Source organism: Sus scrofa, chromosome 1, assembly GCF_054392235.1.
Source record: "Sus scrofa isolate SSC_HxYL_T2T_F1_AM1 chromosome 1, Sscrofa_HxYL_maternal_Yorkshire_Landrace_v2.0, whole genome shotgun sequence".
Lineage (NCBI taxonomy): Eukaryota > Metazoa > Chordata > Mammalia > Artiodactyla > Suidae > Sus > Sus scrofa.
The window spans coordinates 170,925,609-170,942,751 of NC_139383.1; the positions used below are offsets into that span (position 1 = coordinate 170,925,609).

The 17,143-nt window shown below is 36.7% G+C and overlaps 1 protein-coding gene across 2 annotated transcripts in view; it reads left to right on the plus strand.

Annotated features, from left to right (window-relative positions):
- Window positions 1-17,143, plus strand: part of LOC102165284 (uncharacterized) — a 780,066-nt gene that overhangs the window by 303,033 nt on the left and 459,890 nt on the right. The window contains exon 3 of one of the 2 annotated variants that reach the window (XR_014816043.1): window positions 2,892-2,977. The exons of the other annotated variant lie outside the window; for it this stretch is intronic. The gene's annotated coding sequence lies outside the window, so the exon portion shown is untranslated. The remainder of the gene's footprint in view (window positions 1-2,891; window positions 2,978-17,143) is intronic. 2 annotated transcript variants of the gene reach the window in all.

Genomic DNA, 17,143 nt, shown 5'->3' on the forward strand with positions numbered 1-17,143 from the left:
TGGACCAGAATTTGATCAATCCTAGAGAATATTCCATGTGCACTTGAGAAGAATGTGTATTCTGTTGCTTTTGGGTGGACTGTCCTATAAATATCTCTTAAGCCCATCTCGTCTAATGATTCATTCAGGGCCTGTGTTTCCTTGTTGATTTCCTGTCTGGATGGTCTGTCCATTGCTGTAAGTGGGGCCTTAAAGTTTCCCTGCTGTTATTGTGTTATTGTCAATTTGTCCTTTTAAAGTTGTTAGCAGTTGCCTTATATACTGAGGTGATCCTGTGTTGGGTGCATATATATTTACAATCGTTATATCTTCTTCTTGGATTGATCCTTTGATCAATGTAATGTCATTCTGTGTCCCTTATAATATTCTTTATTTTGGGGTCTATTTTGTCTAATATAAATATTGATACTCCAGATTTCTTTTGTTTCCTGTTTGCATGGAATATTTTCTTCCATCCTCTCACTTTCATTTTGTATGTGTCCCTGGAAGTGAAGTGGGTCTCTTGAAGACAGCATATATATGGGTCTTGTTTTTGTATCCATTCAGCCAGTCTATGTCTTTTGGTTGGGGCATTTAGTCCATTAACATTTAAGGTAATTATTGATATGTATGTTCTTACTGCCATTTTATTAACTGTTTTGGATTTGTTTTTGTTGCTATTTTTTTCTTCCCTTCTTCTCTTGTTCTCTCCTCTTGTGGTTTGATGACTGTCTTTAGTGTTGTATTTGAGTTGGTTTTTCTTGTTTGTGTGTGTATCAATTGTAGATTTTTGGTTTGTAGATGCCCTGAAGTTTTGATATAGGAGTCTATATATACACAAGATTGTTCTAAGTTGTTGGTTTCTTAATTGCAAGTGCATCTCCAGTGTCCTGCATTTGTACCCTCCTCTTCTCACGATTTCTGATTTTGGTGGCATAATTGTGCATGGATGATTTCATATCTTTACTGTATATCTGCCTTTGTTGGTGAGCCTTGTCTTTTGAGGTGTTTTTATTTCTGGTTGTGGCCTTTTCGTTTCTGCCTAGAGAAGGTCCTTTAGTATTTGTTGTAAAGCTGGTTTAGTGTTGCTGAATTCTCTTAGCTTTTGCTTATCTGTGAAGCTTTTGATTTCTCCTTCAAATCTGAATGAGGCCTTGCTGGGTAAAGTAATCTTGGTTGGAGGTTTTTTCCTTTCATCATGTTAAGTATATCATACTACTCCCTTCTGGGCTGCAGAGTTCCTGCTGAAAAATCTGTCAATAACCTTATTGGGGTTTCATTGTATGTTATTTGCTTTTTTTTCCCTAGCTGCTTTCAATATTTTCTCTTTGTCTTTTATTTTGGTCAGTTTGATTAATATCTGTCTCAGTGTATTCCTTCTTGGGTTTATTTTATATGGCACTCGTTGTGCTTCTTAGATTTGAGTGAGTGTTAGGGAAATTTTCGGCTATTATCTCTTTGAATATTTTTTCTGTCCCTTTCTCTCTCTCTCCTCTTTCTGTTGGTGCATTTAACGTTGTCCCAGAGTTCTCTTAGACTGTCTTCATTTCTTTTCAATCTTTTTTTTCTGTTCCTCATCAGTGATTTCCACTAATCTGTCCTCCACCTCACTTATTTGTTCTTCTGTCTCCTGTATTCTGCTGTTGGTTGCCTCTAATGAATTTTTTATTTCGGTTATTGTATTTTGCATTTCTTCTTGCTTAAGTTTTATATCTTGTATTTCTTTGCTCAATGTTCGCTGTAAATTATCCATCTTTGCCTCCAACTTATTTCCAATGTCTTGCATCATCTTTAGCATCATCAGTCTAAAGTCTTTTTCCTGGAGGCTGAGAATCTCCAAATCACTTAGCTATTTTTCTGGGGTTTTTTCTTGGTCCCTTATCTGAGTTATAGTTCTCTGTCTTTTTATTTTTGTAGGTTTTTGGTGTGGTGTCCCTTTTGCCAGTAGAGTTCTAGCCTCTCTTACTTCTGTTGTCTGCTCCCCCTTGTGGCTGAAGTTGGTATGGGGGTTGCTGTAGGCTTCCTGACTGGAGGGACTGGTGCCTGCCCACTGGTAGGTGGGGCTGATTCCTACCACTCTGGTGTGTGGGGATTTGTCTCTGGGTGAGATTAGAGGCTGGTGTGACCCTGTGGGGTCCTTAGACAGTCTGTTTACTGATGGGTGGGACCAGATTTTCCCTAAATGGCCACCTCTAGAAGAACACAGGCTGATAAATATTCCTGAGAGCTTTGCCTTCAATGTCCTTCTCCCACAATGAGCCACAGTCAACTCCTGCTTTCCCAGGAGATCCTCCAAGAACTGCAGTTAGGGTCTGATCCAGATTCCTGTGGAGCCTCTGCTTTGTCTTGGTACCCAGTGCACATGAAAGACTGTGTCTCCATTTCCCCCAGTCCCATGGAGCTTCTGCACACAAGCCCCACTGGCCTTCAATGCCAGATGCTCTGTGTGCTCCTTCTCCCAATTGCAGATCACCAGGTGTGGGGAGCTGATGTAGGTCTCAGGACTCTCACACTTATAGGTGAGTCTCTGTGATACAGTTACTTCCCAGTCTGTGAGCTTCCCACCTGGCAGGTTTGGAGTTGCTTATATCCACATAATTGCCCCTCCTATCTCTTGATGTGGCCTCCTCTTTGTCTTCTGGAGTAGGATATCTTTTTGAAAGTTTCAAGTCCACTTGATTGAAGGTTGTTCAGCATTTGATTGTAATTTTGTTGTTTTATGCAAGAAGTTTAGCTCCAGTCCTTTTATTCTGCCATCTTAATCTCGTCTCTCCCATAGAGCGTTTTTAATTGAAGCTTTGATATCTCTAGAAACTAGTGATGTATAATCCTCATGTTTGAAAGAAAATAAAGATAATCTTTATTTAAAAAAAATTCAGTTTAAAAATCTTGTACTTTTTTTTTTTCCCAAGGCTGTGAATTGAAATTCAACTATTCCATAATAGAAGATCAGGAAGGACAAAGAAGACACATTTCTATATAGAGTTTATATATACAGGTAACTAATTACATTTGTGGTTCATTAATATTTTGCTTCTGAAAAAAAATCAGTGCCAGACCTTCAGGGTTCCTTCTCACTCAGGGGGCAGCATAAAATTATCTCAATTTCAGTTGCATCTAAAAAGGTTTAGCATCCCTTGGTAAAGATAAAACATCTCATCATTATCAATTAAAGGACTCCTGAAGTCTTTGAAAAGAGGACTTGTTTGCTTAAAATACATGAAGGTCATGCTCACCCTATAATAGTCAATGAGGAGTAGTCATTTGTTATTTTTAAACAGGCTGTCATTTAGCCATTATGAAGATGAATAACATTTGTTATTAGCTAATAATCTTCCTGTTGATTACAGAGAAAAGACATTTTCAGACACCTTATATACCTTTCTTAGTTGCTAGATTATTAATGCCTTTTGATTAAATTCTCTAAACAAAAATTAAGGTCTTTGTTTTCTAAATTTCAAGACTGGCATCTAGGATGCTAGACCATGTCTTGGTCCATGGTGTTTTGAGTTGCATATGTTATTTGCCTACTGTTCATGCAACGTTGCAAAAACAAAGTTCATTTTTTTTAATATCAAACAGATTGTCAATGGATTGTATGCTGCCTCTATTAAGGTTAGTTTTTGGATGTCTGCCTTCTTGAAGAGAGTTAATGAAGCTATAAGTTACCTGTGTGCCTTCATTTGGAGTCAGGCCTAATTATCTGGATCTTGGCCACATTATTGTCCAAGCCTTATTTCTAAAGCAGATGGAGTCATTCAGGAATGACTTCATTTGTATTAATTTGTTGCACTGTCTTCTGCTATTCGTCTCAGAAGAACTCTACAGCTTTTGTCACAGAAAGCAGGAAAAGATAAAAGAATTTTAGTCAGAAATTAAGAGTGAGAACAACTTCTTTCATTCACAAATGCTGATATTTCAACCTAAAGGCAATTAAGCAGTGACCAGTTTAGGGCAGTGGAGTGGTGTATGAGGGTTATAATGCTACCGAAAATGCATGCCCTTTCATTTTTTAGAATAAGGCAGATGGCAGAGGTATTGATCCAACACTTAAAAAGGGAAACTTTCTGGAGCATTTCATTTTATTTTTTTCTGTTGTCAGCTTTTTACCCAGCTTTGGAGTGGCTAAGAGACAGTAATCTCCACCATGGCTGACAAGGAGCATCATGTAGGCCTCTGCTATTAGTGGATCAGATACAGGATCTTCTGGTTATAGGCTAAAGAGTCATCACAATTCTGCTATGCATTCTGGCTGTGGTCATCTCTAAGGGAAATAGCATATAATAAACTTTTAAATCAACCATGTTCACAAAATTTCTGGAGCAATATGTAGAGTTTGTTTTCAGTAATTATGAAGTTTGGCTTTTCATTGACTAATGATTAGTGGTGGCTTTTTAACTTCTATTTTGGCAACAAGGGATTAAAAACGGTCCATGACTTTTATGTGGTCAATGGGATATGGCAATTTAGTATAAAAAGTCTTAAAGAATAACAACTTTATTCAATAATCAAAATGCTGTTGACAGATATATGAAATCTAATGGTTCCACTAACTTACTCATGATAAAATATGCAATTAAGATGTGTCTTCATTGATTTCAAAATATCTGAATGAAAGTTTAAAAGAAAATAGAGGGAGTTCTTGTTGTGGTGCATTGGAAATGAATCTGACTAGTATCCACGAGGATGCAGGTTTGATCCCTGGCCCTACTCAGTGCGTTAAGAATCCGGTATTGCCGTGAGCTGTGGTATAAGTCACAGATGTGGCTCAGATCCCATGTTGCTGTGTCTGTGTTGTAGGCCGGCAGTTGCAGTTTGGATTCGATCCCTGGCCTGGAAATTTCCATATTCTGCATGTGCAGCCCTAAAAAAAAAAAAAAAGGAAATAGATGATTTTACCATCAAAACAATGACAAATGTTCATTGAAGAACCCAAAATACAGAGGCTCTTTCTTCAAAGGAATTTTTAATTTGCTTTTCAGAGAAATTGGTTTAAATAGTAACTTTTAGACATTTCCGAGATTATAATATATTTAAAGTTTCTATTAGAGATCCCTAAACTAGGAGTTAAAAAGACAAATTATTGTATAACATTGGTTTTTTTCTATGTATTAATTCATCAGGGCTGCCATAACAAAATGCCACCAAATGTGGAAGCTTAAACAACAGAAATTCATTGTTTTGTCATTGTGGAGGCTGGAAGTTCAAGATCGAGGCATTGGCAAGGAATATTTGGACACACACACACACACACACACACACACACACAGAACGTTGTGAAGATGAAAGCAGAGATCAGGGTGATGCTTCTAAAGGCCAAGTAATGCCCAAGATTGCCACAAAGTCAACTGAAGCTTGGGGAGAGACATGGAACACAGTCCCCCTCACATGGCTCAGAAGGAACAACCCTACCAACCCCTTGGTATCTGATTTACAGCCTCTAGAACTATGAGACAATTAGTTCTTGTTGTTTAAGCCATCCAATTGATGAGACTTCGCTCTGGCAGCCCTAGCAAACTAATACAGCTGCTGTTTCTCTGATTCATGTTCCAGCAGACCTCCTCTGTGCAGTCTATACAGGCCATCTAAGTAAGCCCTCTCAGGCCCTCTCTCACACTACTTTTTTTTTTTCTTTCTGTGTCTCTCAATTATTTCCCTTGTGTAAAGGGTAAACTCTTTGACAAGGGACCTTTCTGTTTACTTTTAGGCTTACTGCTCTGAGAACCAGGCTGGCACAGAGTGGGTACTGAATAAATGTTTTCTGAATAGTGAATCATTTTATGATTATTACCTACATTGTAACTCCAGTGATGTAAAAGAAGAAAGTATCATATGAGTGAAATATTATAAAAATTAATATGTAACAACATGATTTTCAAAAAGATTTTTTATTTTATGAAAATCTTTTTATTTTTAAACTATGAAGTCATAAAACCTTGGAATATCTCTTTGAATTTCAGTTTTGATTAAAAAAAAAAAAGAGAATAACAACTAGCAACAACTAGTACCGAGATTGAATTGATAAAGGAATTGCAGTTAAATAGAATTTATTACAAAAATTTAAAATAAACCAAATTGCCCCATCTAGTCAAAACATTTTATTTGGCTCTCTAAAAGATGATAATTTAATTTGAAAAGATCAGATGTATTGATTGAAATATGATTTCTATGGTACCTAATTCAAGAATGAGGCAAATGAAAAGGTAATTTATCTTTCATGTTTGTTAATACCTGACTTGAGAATTGTGCAGGGTTAGTCTTAGTCATACCATAATAGGCTTTTTAAGCTTCGTATATATCTAAAAATTATATTCGTTAAAATCATCTGGGCAAGACATCAAGATTCCTGACAACCAATATTGTGCTGCCAGTTATGAAGTTTTGTAGAAACCTATAACATTTTATAGCTGATTGTGCTGTGCACTAAAAACTTCTTGAAGAAACTTCCATTGATACTTTCAAAAGCTCTTGACCCTTTTAACTGATAAGTTGCTTGTTAAGACTTTAAATTAAATTTAAATATAATAATTTGGAGACTTTCATTTTTAATGTATATTTGTATTGCAATATAACACAGACATATCATAGTAAGCATATAACTCCATTAATTTTCACAAATTTAACACACAGTGTAACCAGCACCAGAAAAGGAAATAAAGTTGAAGGGCCAGTTCAAGTGTTTGGACCATTCTTCTACTGGCATGTTAATCTTCTTCTTTACACATCCTAAGTTTGAACCCTTAGTTGGAAATGAACACGCGTATTTGCTGGTTCCATTCTGTGGCTTGCTTTTTCAGTCTTTGGATGATATCTTTTGCTAATAGGCATCTTTTATTTTAGTGTAGTCCAATTTCACAGTCTTTAACTTTAGCACTTTTGGTGTCCTATTTAAAAAATCTTTGCCTACCCCATGGTCATGAAGATATTTTCCTGTGTTTGTTTCTAAAAGCTTCATTGCTTTACTTTCCTCTTTAGACCTATGACTCATCTGGATTGATATTTAGTGCAAGTATGGCCAAAATGTTATCTGTGATTATTTCTGGGGATTGTGACTATAGATAATTTTATTTTTCTTTAAAATTGTCAGTATTTTTCCAATAAAAGTGTTTTGGCATTATAATTTAAAAAATATGAATTAGTCACCATTCACTAAATCATACAGTGTAATAAAAAATCTTGAAATCTCAGTGGGTTTAAACAGCAGATGTTTAGTTTCTGCTTACCCATGTCAGGGACTGCCAGTCAGTGAGTGTGGGTCTTATCCAGCCTGTGATTATAGGATTTGGATTCTGTTCCATGATTCTTTCCATTCTAAGACTCAGGCTAAGAAGCAGCCTCTCTCTGAGGCAGAGGTACAGTCTGCCTCTTTGGCAAACAATCTGGCCAAAACTTAAATGCTTCTAAAAGTTCCTTTCCACTTTAGGGTAGTATAGGGCATGTCTGCTCACATTCTACTCCATCAGCCAAAGCAAATCACATGACTGAGGCCGAAGGAAATGATGCAGAGAAAATTGCAGTAAGAGAAGGAGGGAATGAAATTTTTCAAATGTTATAATCTACACAAAGTTTGTTGTACAATGCCACATCTCTTGTACTTTTCTTCATTGCTCTACACTTCTCAAGGTGACATTCAAAGCCTTTTATAATGTGGCTGTAATTGTCAGCCTCACCTCAAAACCCACCACTCTTCTATATGACTTTTGTGATCTTCTGACTTTGGACCACTCCAATTCCATATGCTCAGCTTGCATTTGTAAGCCTGTATGCTCTTATTCACTATGTACACCTTTCTGCCAACACATCTTATGGACTAGTGCTGGAAGACTACTTGATGTTCCCTGAAGGAGCTATACTCTTTCAAGACTGAGTTGAATTATTTCCTCTGCCTGGAAGGTTCTTTGCTTCCCTCTTTCCTGTCCTCTTGAAATTCTACCTTTCCTTCAATGCCCAATTCATCTGTGAAGTCTTGTATTTTTGTAATCAGAATTAATCATTCCCTTTTCTTGCCCAATTATAACACTAACTGCAGCCTACCTTAATGTCTAGTTATGTGGACACACATTGGTCTCCATCAAAGGGTTATATGAGTTCCCTGATGGCATTTTAGTCCTTTCTGGATTCTCTCCACAGCAGAGAAGAAGCAGTTCCCGGCACGTAGTAGGCATTCTATTAAAGTTTATAGAATAGAATTTCTCATGAAATAATATTTTAAAAACGTTAGGTGACTTAAAAAAACCCCAGATGTGTCAACAGTGAAAACTTTGTAACTTCTAAGAAAAGTTGCTGATCAGCGAAGCAAAGAACAAGTCAAGAATCAAGTACAATTTGCCCTTCAAGAACCAATGACTGACAACAATAAAGCTACAAGTGATTTATTACCTTCTTGAGGTGCATACATTTATTTTGCTCAAGGTGTGTATTTTATACCTCCTAACAGCCTTGAAGAGAGTTTAAAAAAATTGTTCTCTGACTTTTATGCTTCCCAGGTCACTCTGGTGGCTCCTGGTGGAGAGAAATAAAAGTAAGCTATAAAGTCACACCTCCAGTGCTCTTGGGGTTCACTCTCCCTTCTTTATAGAAAATACACCTTACCTGCTAGTAGTCTGAAATATTTTCAGTGGTGAGTTAGACTTTAAACTAATTTCTAATTATCTTCAGGAATATGGTCTGATATTTGGGGATGAAGTCTGTCTTTTGTATATTCATTAGGACACTTTTCTCATGGGTTTGTTAGAAAGACTGTTTTTTGGCTTATTTTTTTATCATTGACACAAACATACATTATGTCATGTTTATTTTAAATGCCTGTCTTATCAACAACTCTTTAGAGCAATGTTTTTCAAAGTATGGTCCATGGACTGGCTAGCAGTCTGAACTGTTACCCATCCTCAGTAAGATAAGGAGCTTGAGCCAGAGTGTAAATTAACTGTGCCATGAATTAAACTGTTTATTTCAGCTGACTGTTTTTTTCCTAGCAAGACTTTATTGAAGAAGCAGTGCATTGACCCACATTCTGACACAAGCTCCTTTTCTCACTGTGGACTGACATTTTGAGTAGCAGACACATGTGATGTACCCCTAATCACTAATAATTGAAGCTAGAATGGACTTGTGGCCAGTTTTATCTCTTACTTCCACTTTTCTTGTTCTTTCCCCATCTATTCCTCTCTCTGAAATAGGAACTCAAATATGTAAATATATCTAGATATGAATGTCAGTTTGTGGTGGATGTTTGTGCTGAAAGGTCTTAGTTGGAACCCGTAGCATGTAAGATGAAGCCACAAGATGCTATGAGGAAGCAGATGAGAGAAGGGATGGGTGAAAGTTCTTGAAAGAAATACAGAAACAAAGTTCTCTTAGAGGTGACAGAGATGAAAGGCCATGTGATGCTGGAAGAAACACACACACACACACACACACACACACACACGGTTTCACACACACCTCCCTGTTTTCCACAGAGTCTTACCCTCAGGGATTCTGATTCAACAGGTCTTTGATGGAGTCTATAAATCTATATTTTAGCCAGTGCTCCAGGGTATTCTTAAGTTAAGGAACCTTAGCCATTTCTGGGAAGAACTCTGGCCATTTTGTGAGGTAACCTTTTCCTCATCTTTCCAGGTTCAGTCCTAGCCAAAGTATACAAATTCAGACAAATTCAGTATCACACCTTCTGGCACCATCATGTTTTTGCATGTGTTGTACTTATTGCCTGGAATTCTCACTTTTTCTCTCTAGTGAAACCCTTCTAGTTCTTGCAAACCTAGCTCAAAGATGAGTTTCTTTCGAAGCCTCGAATCCTCCTGTCCCCAATCTCCTCCACTCAGTTATGATCCTTGTTACATTATTTCAGCCCTTGCCCAGTTTCTTAGCTCTCTTCTAGAGAAAATCTCCTTGAATGTTCTTCATCTCCCATGCTCCCTCCTCTTACCTTTACCAAATCCGAAAGTCCAAACTCCAAATTCCAAGAGTCTGTTTTCTGACCCCACCTTCTGAACTTCTCAGGAACATTTTGGCACTGGTTGTTAGCACCCTCTCTTCTCAAAGTTGTAGGCATTTATCATCACGGCCCACAGCAGCAGACTCCCTAAGGTGGGGACACATTCCCATCTCCCCACATTTTATTATAAAAAAGTGTCAAAAATACAAAAAATTGAAGGAATAACACAGTGAATCTCCCTAAAAACTTTGCACCCAGAGTCCATAATTTTTAACACATTTTGCTGTATTTCCTTTATGTTTATAAACATATTTTTATCTTTTACCTAACCATTTGAAAGTTGAAGGCATTGTGTTACTTTACCTATACACACTTTTGTATGCATTTCCAAAGTATAATGTTGTGTTCCTACACAACCCTCACTTTTTGGATACACCGTTTCTATATTTTCTTCATTTTTCTCCTGCATCAGTGGCTATTCCTTTTCAGTCTCCTTTATCAGATCTTCTTCTTTTCCCTTCTGACCCCTATATATGGCTATGTTCAATAAAGTTTGTTGAATGAATAGCTAAATGATACAGCAAGAGGCAAGGAGATGCGTTGTATTCACCAGTACAGTTCTAGCCCCAGACATAGGGCCTGACACATAGTAGGACTCATTCAATATTTCTTGCTGAAGGCAGTAGCAGCCTGAATGTTCTTTATAGAAGGATACAAAAATTGGTTGTTCCCAGAATTTACTTTTAAGTTTTCTTTTCCTGGCAGGCTAAAATAGGATTCCCACTCTTTCGGAAAAAAATGAATATAGCTCTTACGAAATTATCGTAGTGCTTTTCAAATGCCACCTCTCTCTCTCTCTTTTTCCCTGAACGAAATATTTAGACTGGTAAGTCATTGCAGCTATATAAAGACTCTAAAAATTATCATTAAAATTTTTTTTAAATCACAAAAATGAGATTATTCATCTACTCTTTTATAGAATTCCAATTTCAACATAAAACTGACTATACAAATTATACATTCTATTGTGTGCGTGTGTGTGTGTGTGTGTGTGTGTGTGTGTGTGTGGTGTATGTATATGAGAATGTACCCAATCTGAGGAATTCTATCAGGACAGTAATGAGAAGACACAATCTGTCCCTTTCATAATGCAGCTTCTCCCACTCATTGTATTGAGGCCAGAATGAGCCTGGGTATTGTTTGGTGCCATCAGAACCAGCTGCCTTAGCAGGAATATCAGGGAAAGGTTTCCTTTGAATTATGGGGAAGGAGTTTTCTCTGTCATGGTTCATTGTCTTTTATTTAGAAGAAGCAGTCATTGCTTTTAAGGAAAGGTCTGTAGATTCCTATTTGCGAGAAAAACATTCCAGTATTTACAATTATGACACTTAGTTTCATTCCAGTAAGTGGATTTATTAAGAGAAAAGAGAAATGAGCATGAGTTGGAGGAGGAGCATTTTTATGCAGATATTGAGCTTGAAAATGCCTAGGAAATAGGAAGTAAGGGGCACCAATTAAATCATTACCTGTATGATTCACGGATTGTTCAGGGGTTTGACTAAAAAATTTGTTATGAGGTTACCTTGCTTGCTCTTTATATAGTGGAGTCATGACACCTGGATTCTTTTACTTATTTATTTATTGGCCATGTCCGCAGCAGATGGAAGTTCCCAGGTCAGGGGTAGAACCTACCCCACAGAAGCTCCCAGGCTACAGCAGTGACAATGTTAGATCCTTAACCCACTGAGCCACAAGGGAATTCTGAGACCTGGATTCTTATTCTAATTTAATAATATCGTTACTTAAGAAAAGTCTTTTAACTTCTTGAAACCTTTTTAATGTGAATTATGCGGTATTGTTATTTTCCCATCTGTTTCACTGGGTTGCAAAGAATTGCAAACAAGATATGTGTATGGAAGAATTCTGCACACTCTGAAGTTCTATATAAAGTGTTATAAGTATTCTAAAGTATTTTCATCTTCTTAGTGCCAAAGTCAGTATTCTAAGCAGAAAAGATGTAAGCAATTGGCGGAGGGCTTTACAGAAACACAAAAACTGTTAGGTGATATATGATTTCGTTATTCTTTCACTAGGACCCAACCATCCCTTCATTGGTATATATGATACAAACTAGTAGTTAATCAAAAAGACAACAAAAATTTGTCTTTTATCTGTGAAAGTATATTTCAAAAAAGTTCTTGCAAAATCTATGTGTGTAATAACTTTCCTATCTCTATCTTAATTCCTTTCTACTCTCCTACAAGTATTCATTGCCTAGCACTGTGCTAGGCTGTCATCATATAAAGATAAATAAAGTGTGTCTTGGCCTCGAAATCTTAAAGTTCAGTAGTGGAGACAGGCAAGTAAATAACTAAATGCCAGGTTTTAAAGTGCTATTGTAGACTTGTAAGCATTCCACAAATGAGGCACAGTGGTTTATATGCAACTTGTTACCTCATAGAAAGGAATACTGTTACACTTAGATTTGCTTTCTGCATATAGAATTTGTCTAAAGTTCATGACTCCTGGTTTATTGTAAACTTTGTGTCATTTTTAGGACAACTTAGCACTGACACTTAGATTGAAAGTAAAAGATTTAATTGATATAATCATTAAGATAATTAAAATAGACTCTTTATGATGCAAAAGATCTAATCTAGACTCAAAGTAAGCTCAAATACCATAGAGAATGTACTGGTTCACAGAAGTGGGAAGTTCAAGATTGGGTAGACTTTAGGTTATGGGTAGCTTCTGGTGCTTACAGTTGCTTTTCCCCCTTTTCTTTCTTTCTTTCTTTTTTCTCTCCCTCTTTTATCAACTTCACTTTCTTCTGTGTGTTGTTTTTGTTTTGTCCTATTGAAGATGGTCCTCCTTTGTGTACCCAGTGAAGATAGCTCTTAATTGTCTCAGATTCATATCCTCTTTAAAAAATCTGTCACAATGGAAAACAAAGAAACAAACAACTTTTACCTTCTAGTTTTGTAATTAAATTCTAGAAGACATATGATTGGTCTTCCTTTAGTCATGTGCTCCTCTTTGAACAATAGCTGGTCTCAGGAGAATGTGGCACTATTCTTGACTAGAGTTGGGTCAAATGAACTCTTACACTGTCCAGTGGGAAGGGATAGAGATGTTCATTATGCCTAATATCCTCACTAGAACAACTTGGAATAGGTTAATATTCCCAGTAGAACAACTTTGTTCTATGAAGGAAGAGATGTTGGGTCAAAGCAGCAATATGTGCCTTTCATAAATAGAAACACAGTGAAATGGTTTGATTTCTCTGCAATATTATCAGCACATTCATACTATAACGGCTCTCCGTTAAATTGCTTGCCCTTTATCTTTACTTCTTCTAGGAGCGTAATCACCTGTTTTATGGGAATTTCTTCTCTCTCATTCCTAACTTGTAATTAATTAGCACAAGAGTTGTACATTCCTACAGATTCCACTCATTTGGTTGCAGTTGATTGGTCTTATGCTGGCACCTGACTTAAATCAGGCCAATCAGAGATCTTTCCTGAGTTTCTGAACATGGGAGTAGTGAGGGCATGTCAGTTACTCAGTGACGTCAAGTTTAACAAAAAGTCAAAATGGAAATGTGTTTCTATGTTTCTTGCTGTGTGAAGGAAGTTGGTCCATTGTTGGTTTACAGTTTGAATAAAGCTGATACACAGGGAATAATAGGTCAATCAGCTAATTGTAGAGATTAAGTAATCACTTGACTTTTGATCTTTACTACCCATTCTTGCTACTCCCCACAAGCCTGACTCCGTAACATGAGCACCACTGTCCAATAGAAATATAACATAAACTGCAGATGCAAACTACACATGGAGGTTTAAATTTCCTAGTATACACTTTAAAAAGGTAAAAAGACACAAGTAATTTAATTTTTACAAAATATTTTACTTAACTCAAGATAACAAAAATATTATCATTTCAAATTATAATTAATACAAGATATAATCGCTATATTGTACATTCCTTTTTTTATAGCAAATCTTCAAAATTTGGTGTACATTTTAACCTTGTAGCACATCTTAGGCTGGCTGAGTCATATTTCAAATGCTCTGTAGCCTCATGTGAGGTATGGATACCAGCTGGGGAAACCCCTAGAGACATGGAGCCAAAGAGATGTGGGACAAGGGAGAGAAGCTACATGAGAGAGCCTCCTAGACATTCAAACCAGATTTTTACATGCTCTGTCATCCTTCCTGTTGATAAATATGCCACATCAAATCTCTATAAAGAAATCCCTTGTCTTTAAGATAAAATGCATTGATCTCTCCATTCTTTATTAATATTCTAAAGCTTAAGAACTTTTTTGCTATTGTTGTGTTACTTAAACTGCTTTACATTTTCTACAGCATTTACAATTATGTAATGCTAGTGCTATTATGTAAATTTTAGAAAGTGATAAAAGTGATCATAACTCCATGAGAGATCTTCTTTTTACAACTAAAAGTACATTGAGGGTAATGTTTCTTCCTTTTCAATGATGAAGATTTACTGGGAAGTATTTTTACATATGACAGTTCAACCTTTTAATATTTTTGGTTTATGCTAAATTTTAATTTATTTCTTATAGCATTTTATTAAAATGTAAAGTTAGAGTTAAGAAAATTAATAAAATTGTTTTTGTTCCCCTTATGTTTTAAATGGAAAGATAATATTAGTTTGAATTGCTTTATGTCATGGCAAGCAAGGTATTATGAAATCATGGCTCATAGTATTTTGATATTTTGAAAAGGACCTACAGTGGTTTAATAGGAAAATCCACTCATTTCTTTCTTATCATAATAATTCCTTGAGGCCGAGTTTAGGACATGATGCAGTGACAGTTTTAGTTTGTTCATCCATTTATTAAGAGAAAAAGTAGGCTTATCCATAGGTAAGCTCCCTGAGTAAGTATCTTTATATTTTACTTACTTCTGTATCCCCAGTGCTTAAAGTAGTGCCTAATCCAAGAAGATAGTCAATAAATATTAGTTGAATGAATATGCTAGTTACTGTAAATGAAAGTCTCTGTAAATAATGCAAAGGGAAAATAAGATATTAATTGGAGTATATATTCTGTGCTAGGTTCTATGTAAAATTTGTAATATATACTACAATTATAACTTACAAAATCTTGTGAAACAGGTGTTATCCTCATTTTGTGGATAAGAAAACTGAGACACAAGAGAAATTAGTGAGTTTCCTAAGCTAACATAATTAAATGGTAGGGTTGAGAGTCATCTGATCCAAAAATTTTCCTCTTAATCATGCATTAGTTTCCTGGGGCTGTCATACAAAATGCCACAAACAAGGTGGCTTAAAACAACAATTTTATCATCTCATAGTTCTGGGACCTAGAAATCCAAAAGCAAGGGCCAGTCTACCTCTGAAATATGAAGAGAGGGATTCTTCCTTGTCTCATCTAGATTTTAGTGTTTTCTAAAAATACTTGGCATTCCTGGGCTTATAGGTTCATCACTCTGTCTGCCACTGGTGTTCTTCACCTTGTGTGTTTCTCTTCTCTTCTTGTAAGGCCACTGGTCATATTGGATTAAGGGTCCACCCTACTTTTATATGACCTCATCTTAACCAAGTATGTGTACAAAAACTATCTCCCAATAAGGCCACATTTTGAGGTCTTGGAGTTTAGGACTTCTGAATCTCTTTTTTGGGGCTGTGCAGTTCTACCATAACAATCACCGTACTTGATATTTGTCAACACAGATATGTATTAATCAGTTAGCCCAAGGCAATGGGCTTTCTTTTTTTTCTTTTTTTTTTTTGTCTTTTTGTCCTTTTGCCTTTTCTGGGGCTGCTCCCATGGCATATGGAGATTCCCAGGCTAGGGGTTGAATCGGAGCTGTAGCCACTGGCCTATGCCACAGCCACAGCAACTCAGAATCCGAGCCATGTCTGCGAACCACACTGCAGCTCACGGCAATTAGGGATCCTTAACCCACTGAGCAAGGCCAGGGATCGAACCCGCAACCTCATGGTTCCTAGTTGGATTCATAACCACTGAGCCACGATGGGAACTCCAGGGCTTTCTTATTGATGTAGGGATCCAGAAAGTTATAATGCACTCTTGCTTTAGTATGGTTAGGATGAAAAGATGTATTTCCATAAAAATAAATAGGTAGATTTAGACACAGTGACTTTGAGGTGACAGCAGTATACATGAGAAGAAATATCTTGCAGAAGTTCAGAGAAAAGGCTTTAGATCTCATAGAAGACAAGGCTGGAAACTGATATCAATGGTAATATACAAAGAAGAGAGTGACGCAGAGAGAATTGGTGGTAACTCTGATGGTGAAATCAAAAGGAGAAGAGAACTGGACTTGTGTCAGGAACATCAAAGCAGAAAGGTGAGTGGCCAAGGTACAGAAAAGTTCTGACATGGCAGATTTTGTGAGAGAGCAAAAAAGAACAAGGAGAAGAAATGGCTACTGAATATTAGAATTACCATGTTTTGGGAAACCTGTGAGAATACAGATTCAGTGGAGTAGCAGGGGCAGGAATTTGGTTGCACTTTGGGTTTAGGTTGATGTGGACAAGAGGCTAGACTTTGAAGACCACTGGGCGATGATATTAAGGGAGTATAGACTTCCTCCTAAGGGGCTGCTGTGTCACTTCTGGTGTTGAAGGTACAAGTTGCCTTTCTAGAATCTTAACTGTGAATTGATTAAGCAATTTTTTTCAAGTGTTTCTCGAGTGCTTCTGTGTGAGGATTCTCCTAATTGGTGGTGCTCTAGCAGAAAATAAGGACGGCATGAATCCTGCCTCTATTCCACTTTTATTTCAGTGGGGGAGATGGACAATGCATGAGCAACTGAAAAGGCATGCAATGTAATTTTCCATCCTGATAAGACCAATGAAGAAAAATAAAACAGAGGGAAGTTTGAGAGCAACAGTGGAGATGAGGGGGAGGTAATGAGCTAGAATTAAAATTTTCCAATTAGGAATTAATGTAACATATACATTGAATTCTGGCTCTGCTACGCTTCTTGGTATTATGGAAAATATTAGCCAAATTCAGAAGACTAATTGTGTAATTTTGGCCAGTTTATTTAAAATATTTTTCTGTGTTTCATGGGAGGAGATGAAGAAACTGAGAAAGAACTGAACTTGGCAGTCCCTTCCAACTTTATTATTACTAAAAATCATAGTATCACAATTATACATTCTATTTTGGTGTCAACTACAGATTTGATACATGTGTCTTTC